We start from the raw sequence: 9379 nt of genomic DNA on the forward strand, positions 1-9379 counted from the left end.
GCCCTCCCACATCACTCAACAATCAAGAAGATGCCCCACAGACATGGCCACAGGCCAGTCCAATGGAGTCAATTCCCCAATTGAGGCTCCTTCAACCCAGGTGTGTCAAGTTGACACTAAAGCTATCCAGCACACATGCCTTATTTTAATGTGGTTAAGTCCTAAAAGACAACTATCACCTTAAGTAATGGAATAGCATGGAGGAAGGGGAGAGTTGGGAAAACTTAATGGTGGGAAATTTTGAGGTGATTCTTGAAGGATTGATAGAATTTCATCAGATAGTAATTGACGATAATTACTAACTCTGACCAAAGGCTTAGAAATAGAAGAAATGTCGAGTTTATTTGGGGACTTGCTATAGTTTGGACCTTGAGTGCTCTGTAGCAGCAAAGTTTTAAAGACTTGGTTGCCAACTCATTGCTGTATCAGGAAATAGTGGAACCTTTAGAAGGTGGGACTTGGTTGGAGGTCTTCAGGTCACTGAGTGTTGAGTCCTTGAAGGAGATTCTGGGACTGTGGTCTCTTCTCTTTTTCTTCCTGACTGAAGGATAATTGGCTTTGCTCTACCACATGCACCTGCCCCTCCACTAGACGGCTTAAAAGCAATGGGTGTGTCTCATCAGGGACTAGAAACTCCAAAACTGTGAGCCAAAATAAACCTTTATCTGTATAAGTGGTTTATCTAAGTGCTTGTTACTGGTACAGAAAACTCCTCAACAGGTGTTAATACCGAACAGTAGTCATCTTTCAGAGTCATAAGATTTGAAAAATATACAGGTTAAAAAAAAAGTAGGTAGGTCTAAGTTAATGATACCTTCTAAATTCTTTGTGAGAGTATTTGAAATTTAAAAATCTGTCTCTCCTTTTCAAACAGGGCTTGTTATCCACTTGGATATACTGTGAGGCAAATTATATGTTCTCTTTTTAAAAAATATTTTTTTTTAGGTTACCAGGCAAAGTAACGGGTTTCATCATGGTATTTTAATACATATGTGTCATTGTACTGGTCCTCATTTGTTCCCCACCTCTACCTCTTTCTCTCATGCCCCCTCCCCGAGTCAGCTGGCTCCTTTTCTTCCCCCAATTAGTTTCTTCTTCTGCTTTCTAATTACATGTAGTCCAGTACTCTATCTTCTACCTCCCTTGAGAACTCTTCCTCCTCTCTCATGACCCCCTTTTTAGTTTCACGACTAGCAGACACATATCATCACACACAGGTGCACACATACTGATGTACACACAATTTTAATTGACATTCTGTATATGAGACGAAATATGGTATTTGTCTTTTTGCATCTGCCTTATTTTCTTAATACAATGATTTCTAGTTGCACTCATTTTCCTGCAAATGCTACGGTTTTATTTTTCTTTATTGTTGAATAAAATCCCATTGTGTATATGCACCATATATATATATATATATTTAATCCATTCATCTGTTGATAAGCATCTAGGTGTGTGGGAAGCGAGCACAGCCGAGCCAGCCAAAGATGGCGCCCTGGCTGGCTGCCAAACCTCGTGCTGTTTACTTCAACTCTTGGCTGGTTGCCAAGGCTCGTGATCCCCGCTTGTTTACTCCAACTCTCTGAAGCATGGTGAGCCCGAACAGGTGCTGCCTGCCTGATGATCTTGCTACGTGGCCAATGAGCTGCACTCTGCCTGCCCGCTGCACGTGTGTGTGCCCTGATTGGTCCTGGCTGGGGGGAGGGCTGTTGGAAATGCTATATAAAGAGGAGAACGATGAAGCAGCATCATAGTGGGTGAGATAGTGAAGAGAATATGAGAGAGAATAAGAGAGAATAAAGGAAGAAAGAGAAACGGAAGTTTGAACCTCACCTTGGTGTTCGTGTCTTTTTTCCTGGACTCTGCTGGACAGAGTCCCGGCTCGCGACATAGGTGGAACAGATTTCATTGCCTTTGTTGTGAATAGTGCAGCTTTAACCATGGATGTACAAGTATATCTGTGGTATGTTGACTTAAAGTCCTTCAGGTATACACTAGAGTGATGTAGTTGGGTGGCAGGGTAGTTCTATTTTCAGTTTTTGAGTAATTTCCCTTTCTAATTTTCATAGTGGCTGCACAACTTCACATTCCCATTAGCAGTGAATAAGGGTTCCCCCTGCCCCCATCTACCTTGACATTTTTAAACAAATTTTTGATGATAGCTGTTCTGACTGGGGTGAGATGAAATCTCAAAGCAATTTTAATTTGCATTTTTCTTATGACTAAGGGTGTTGGATGCTTTTTATATGTTTATTGGCTATTTGTAGTTCTTTTGAGAAGTGTCATTCATTAGTTCATTAATTAATTAGGTTATTCCCTGTTGTCTTTTTTTGTTGTTGTTTTGTTTTTGTCTTTGTGTGTGTGTGTATGTGTGTGTGTGTGTGTCTGTGATGTGCTGTTGGCAAAGATTTTTTTCCCCTTTCCATTCTGTAGGTCATTTCTTTACTCCAAGGATTGTTTCCCTTAGAAACGTCTTAATTTTATGTAATTCTATTTGTCAATTCCTGGGATATTTTCTTGTACTAATTGGAGTCCTGTTCAGAAAATCTTTACCTTTGTCCATATCTTGAAGTGTTTTACTTATGGTTTCCTCTAATTTCAAAGTTTCAGGTCTTACATTAAGGTCTTTGATCCACTTTGAACTGATTAAAAATTATTTTATGTATATGAGTATTTTTTCAGCATATATGTAAGTACATCATGTGTATATAATGCCTGTGGAGGCCAGAAGAGGTTGTCAGATCCCTGGAACTGGAGTTATGAATGGTTGTTTGCTACCATGTGGGTACTGGGAACCTCAAGTCAATGTCCTTAACTGCTGAGCCATCGCTCCAGCTCCTGAATTGATTTTTATGTAGAGTGAAAGATACGGGTCTAATTTCATTCTTTTGCATGCAGAAATCCTGATTTTTCCAGCACAGTTTGTTAAAGAGACTGTTGTTTTTTTCTAATTTATGTATTTGACAGCTTTGTTAAAAATCATGTGGCTGTAACTGTGGGTTTATTTCTAGATTATCTATTCTATTTCATTGGTATGCATTCCTGTTTTTGTGCCAGTACCATGCTGTCTTGACTATTCTGCCTATGTAATATATTTTTGAGACCAGGTATTGTGATATCTATAGCATTGCTACTTCTTTTTTTTTCTTTTTAATTATGTCTATGTGCGTGTGCCTGTGTGTATGTGCACCTGATGCAGGTGCTCAATGGAACCCAGAGGGGTCAGATTCCCTGGAGCTGGAGTTACAGGTGGTTGTGAACCACCTGACGTTGGTGCTGGCAATCTAACCCAGTCTTCTATAAGAGGAATACATGATGAGCTATCTCTTTAGACCCTCTTATATTTTATTTAATATTCATATGTGGATATAATTTGTTTGGATCTAATCCACTCCCATTCCCTCCCCTCCAATTTCTCCCCTCTCCCACTCCCATTTTTCCTCTCAACTCTCTCTCTCTCTCTCTCTCTCTCTCTCTCTCTCTCCAACATCCTATTCTCTCTTGTTCTCATTCTCACTCTCAATTTAATACCCACGGAGTCCACTTAGTGCTGCTGTATGTGCATGGGTGTGGACCATCTACTGGAGGCTGAGTAGCCTCTCAGGACCCGCATCCCTGAAGAGACTGGCTGTATTAGTTACTTTTCTGTTGCTGTGATAAAACACCATGACCAAGGCAACTTATAGAAGGAGGAATTTATTTGGGCTTATGGTTCTGGAGGGATCAGAATCCATTATGGTGGGGAGGCATGGCAGCAAATGGTAGGCATGGTGGCTGGAGCAGGAACCTGAGACCTCAGATCTTCAAAGGCAAATGCAAAGCAGAGAGAGGGGCAAGGCTGTGAACTCTCTAAGCCTACCCCCAGTGACACTCTTCCTCCACCAAGGTCACACCTCCTAGAGACCCCATGATCTCCCAAACAGCACCACCAACTGGGACAAAGTGTTCAAATACTTGAGCCTACGGGGATCATTTCTCATTCAAACCACCACAATATTGTTCTTTTTGCCAGAATTGCTTTAACTATGTGCAGCCTTTTGTGCTTCCATATGAATTTTGGTTTTTTTTTTTTATATTTCTGTGAAGAATGTCATTTGGATTTTGATGAGTGTTGAATATGTAGATTACTTTTTGTAATGTAACCATTCAAAAAATAATAATTCTGCCTATCCGTGAACAGGATCAGTCATTCTTTCTTCTAGTATTTTTTTTAAAGCTGTGGTGAATGGGAGCCCCTCCCCACCCCAGCAAATTCTATTTTCTTAAATATTAATGACGAATACATGAAAACTTGGAGTCTGAATCTAAGGAAGGAGCTGTGCTACTTCTCTCAATGGAGGGTTATAAAGAAGTGCACTCTAGTCATGATGTATACACTCTTATCAAGATTACAAAGTATCACATGTGACTAACAGGTGACTTCAGTTTCATTTTGATATTTGACCCTAAAGGAGAATGTGTCCTTTATCCTCGTTTTCAGCAAAGAAGAAATAAAATTCACAGCTTGGAGAGTTTACAGAAAAGACGTTGAATAAAGAAGGCCTTTTAATGCGTGGCAGGTAAGTTTGATTTTACATGTATTCTATTTTTTTTTGATAAGTTTCTTAGTTTTCAATTAATCATATATCAGCTTTATTGTAGAAGGATCATATACAAGGGTAAAGGTTATATATTCTGGCTGGCACCCAGGTAGCCACACAGCTAGGTTGGTCTCTGAATGAAATTGTATTGAAACTATCTTAAGTAGAAGCCACATTTTGTGGGTGGTGTTATTTTTGCTGTGGTGGTATTGGAATAGTAATAACCATAGAGGGAAAGATGAGCTTTCTGTAATATAAATCATGAAATGATATAGTTCTGAAAGAGTTGGGGGCCATCTTTATGATAGCTGTGATGTTCGTTTGTTTGCTTGCTGTGTAGAATTCCTTTCTGTTGGGATTATGTTCTGTCTGAATTAAGAATCTAGCTATTGCTCTATCAGATGAAATCTATTGAGTCTAATTTTCTACCAATAATACAATTTCTGTTTCTTAGAAATGATTCTTTCTACCTAATTAACATCAAACTCCTGGTGTTTAACTTATGTCAAGCACAGGAAATTTTCTTTATGGATGGACTGATAAATATACACACAGACTACTTAGGTATAATAGTCGATAATCTTAAAAAAATTTATTTATTTATTTTGTCTTTTTTGATACAGGGTCTCCCTGTAGTACCACCTAGTCTGGAAGTTGCTATATTGACCAAGCTGGCAATAGTCTATAATTTTAAATAAGTTATTTACTTTAAAATACATGAGACATTTCATTTTACCTGCTGCATTTTAGTCGATCTTTAGTATTCTGAACATGTGAGACTGTAGTTTTGTTGAGGAGTCTAGAAAATGAATTGAATATTTTTATTCTTATTTTGTAAAAAGATTAAAATGGCTTTTAAGATTACTCTGTAGACTTTTAAACAATGTGCTTATATGTGGTAAAAGATACCAACATAGTAACAATATGCTTATATGTGGTAAAAGATACCAACATTTGTGCATATACATTTTAGTAATATTCTCCCTTTCATGTTTTTAGAGTAATAAATGTTCTTTATAGAAAATAGTGTATTAGTTGCTCTGGTTAACATATTAGAAAACCACAGGCTCACTGGCTTATATGATAAATATATTTTATCACATTTCTAGAGATTGAAGTTTAAGATCAGGACACCCATAGGGCTATTTCTGGAAAAATTCTTTCCTTGACTTGTAGATGGCTGTTTTCTTGCAGTATCCTCCCATGGTCTTTTTTCTCCCCCTCCCTCCCTCGCTTTCCTCCCTCTCCTTCTCCCTTTTCTTCCTTCTCCTTCCTTCTTCTTTTTCTTTCTTTTTTTGTGGTACTGAGAATCAAACACGTTCTCATGCTGAACAAGTTTTCTCTACTACTGAACTATAACCTCAATGCTTATTGTAAGGAGAATATTCTTACTGAATTACATTCAAGAGCTAATATATTGTTATCTCCTTAGTGGTTTTATCTTCCAATATAGTCACATTTGGTAATTAGGGATTTGATATATAAATGTTGAGGGGGGAGAAGTTGAATCCATAACATATAGAAAAGAATGATAAAAAAGCTAGAATGCACTCATTCCTCAGGTAAAACCACATTTGATATTTTATGAATTTCTAATCATATTTCCTTTGTGTTTCTGAAGCTCTGAGATCACACCATACTGCTTTTTAAGTTGTTGTTATGTAAAGCAAGGTCAGAAATAATAAACTCAGATGCTTATAGGGTCAATCAGGCATACAAAGTAATAATAATAACTATCACTTTTTGTGTCTTCTGTGCTAAGTACTTTTCCAGAGGTTTATATGTATTGTATGGATTGTCTTTCTGAACCTGTGTAACAACTCTACAATGCAGAGCTTTTGAAACTTTTTCACCTTTGATTCCTTTTCATCTAAGAATTTTTTATGCAAATCTGTGTATAGAGGTAATCAAAACTGGTATACACATCAAACATCTCCTGTTAATAAAGTATATAGAAATATATTTTACAATAATTCTTTGGTATATCTACAATTTTACCATTTATTAAAGATAAAAGAAAATTTATATAATAATGAGACAGATGTGCTTTTTACACAAAGAATTAAGTCTTGGCAGAATATTTAGTGGTATAGGATATAGAGCATCTTCAAAGGCTTTTGGAGTTGATATTTTTATTTTACAATTGCCAATACTGAGAATGTCACCTTGGATAAATACATGGTACAAAATGACATAAATGTGTTTAGTGACATTTCAGAACTTATGTGCTAATCCCAAGCCAAAACTCACTTAACTATTTTCTTTGTGAAACTCAAACAATAATTTTTAAAATAAAAAGATGCTAACACCAAAATGGAAAGAGATAGAAATTTGATAGTCTACATGCTAAGGAATAAAGGTAGGAAAACATTCAAAGCGTTTTCTATGATTTAACTAGTGTTTGTATAAGAGTAATAAACTTTGTATGTGCATCTAAGATGCTGTAATTCATAACTTTCAGTGTTCTCAAATTGGAGTCACAGTGTAATGGACAGAAATATGAATTTTGGTGAAATATTGGCAATCAGGAAAAAGAAAACCAAAAACACTTGAGTCAGATAAATCTTGCTGTCAGATGCACTCAGCACACTTACGCAATAGGGATCATGATAGTATTGACATCTCCCATTTGCTGTGAGAATGAGGTTGGTGCATTTTACTACATTTGTCTCAGTGCCAGGCCCATTATACAAAGTGAATGTTAGCTTTTATGGTAGGATAAACATTTTCTCTAGTAACCAAAATTCCCCTTAAGTGTTATTTACTGTTGTTTTATTCTTATTGAAAACAATACACAGGTACATGTATATGTTGTAAAAACTCAAACAATATAGAAGCATAGACAGTAAATGACTAAAGTTACAGTTACCTCTTAGTCTCACCTACCTTCCCCCTCCAAGTACAATTAAAAGCCACAAATGCTGTTTATCTTTCTTATACTCATTTTGTTTACCAAATACATTTGGGGCTCATCTGAAGTCACCTCAAACAAAGTCATTTCATTTTCTTAAAGGTCGTATGGTTATCATTAACTATGAATATATCATGATTTATTGAACAGGCCTCTCAATTGTCATTTTCGCATTTTTCAATTTTTTGTTGTTATACTTTTTTTTTTTTTGAGACAGAGTCTTCCTGTAGCCTCAGCTGGCCTGGAACTTACTATGTAGGCCAGGCTGTGCTTGAACTCACAGAAATCTGCCTGCCTCTGCCTCCTGAGTGCCAGGCTATCAAACACCACACTCATCCAGCTGTTATATCTTTTTTTTTTTTTAATTATTCGTAGGCCAGGCATGGTGGCCCATGCCTTTAATCCCAGCACTGGGGAGACAGAGGCTGGTGAATCTCTGTGAGTTCAAGGCCAGCCTGGTCTACATAGTGATTTTCAGGCCAGCTGGGACTGCAGGGAGACCCTGTCTCAAAAAGAAAGAAACAAAAACCCAAAACACGAAACATTTTATTTATCATTTTTATTCTATGTATATGAGTGTATTGTCTGCATGTTTGCAAGTGCACCTGTATCATACAATGCCTATGGAGGTCAGAAGAAGGCGTCAGATACCCTGGAACTGGAGTTAGCTGCCATGTGGGTGCTGGGAACTGAACCAGGTCCTCTGCAAGAGCAGCCAGTGCTCTTAACTGCTGAGCCATCTCTCCAGCCCCTGTCATAACTTTGTTTATATTTATAAATATAAAACTAGGCTGGAATTCATGGAATTTGTGTCAAATACATATTAAGAATTTTCACAGCTACTATATTTTTGTTAAATATATTTTAATCACTTTGAAATACTTTTAAATTTTATTCGTGTTTTATTTATCATAAAAAATAATGAGCTTCATTATGACATTCTCACACATGTGTACCATGTACTTTGATCTTACTTCCCCATAACTGATTTCTTTCCTCTCTTCACCTCTCCTACTGGTCTCTTCCTCTTTCTAAATAGTATTTTCTTTGTTTCCAAGTCTTTTTTTAAAGTCTAGATTCTTCATATAAAAAAGAACATGCAATATTTGTCTTTCTAGGCCTGATTTTATTTAAGGTCATGATCTATAAAAATGATATTTTTGAGAATGAGATTTTATTTTTCTTAATGACTGAATAATACTCTATTGTACATGCCGCATTTTCTTTATTCATTCAGTTGTTAATAGACATCTAGTCTGATGCCCAGATGAGGAACTTTCATGCTGATTTCCCTAGTGGTTGCAGAAATTTACATCCTCACTAACAGTATGTAAAGGTTTCTTCTTTGCCACATCCTCATAACATTATTGTTGCCTGATTACTCGACAAAGACATTCTGACTAGGGTGAGAGGGAATCTCAATATAGTTTTGATTTTCATTTCCATGATGTCAAGGATATTGAATTTTTTTTATGTTTATTAACCATTCTTATTTCTTCTTTTGAGAACTGTCTGTTCAATTTATTTGTCTATACGTCGATTAGATGATTTGCTGTTTTAGGGTTTAAGTTTGGAGATATTTTTGGTATTTTTGAGACAGGGTTTCCTGTAGCCTCAGCTGGCCTGGAACTCACTATGTAGACCAGGCTGGCCTTGAACTCACAGAGATCTGCCTGCCTGTGCCTGCTGGGATCAAAGGGATGTGGCACTATACCTGGTTATAAGAAGTATATTTAATGTAAATATACCTTAAATATATTTATTTAAGTATATTGAATGTAAATATACCTAATCAGAGACCAGGCTTTAGAGTTAAGAGTTTTAGAAACTGATAATTTTGTTTTGTTTTAGGTATTATCTGTAATGAAGATCACCGTGAAAGAGA

The sequence above is a fragment of the Nannospalax galili genome, unplaced genomic scaffold (assembly GCF_000622305.1).
Source record: "Nannospalax galili isolate Female #2095 unplaced genomic scaffold, S.galili_v1.0 scaffold102, whole genome shotgun sequence".
Lineage (NCBI taxonomy): Eukaryota > Metazoa > Chordata > Mammalia > Rodentia > Spalacidae > Nannospalax > Nannospalax galili.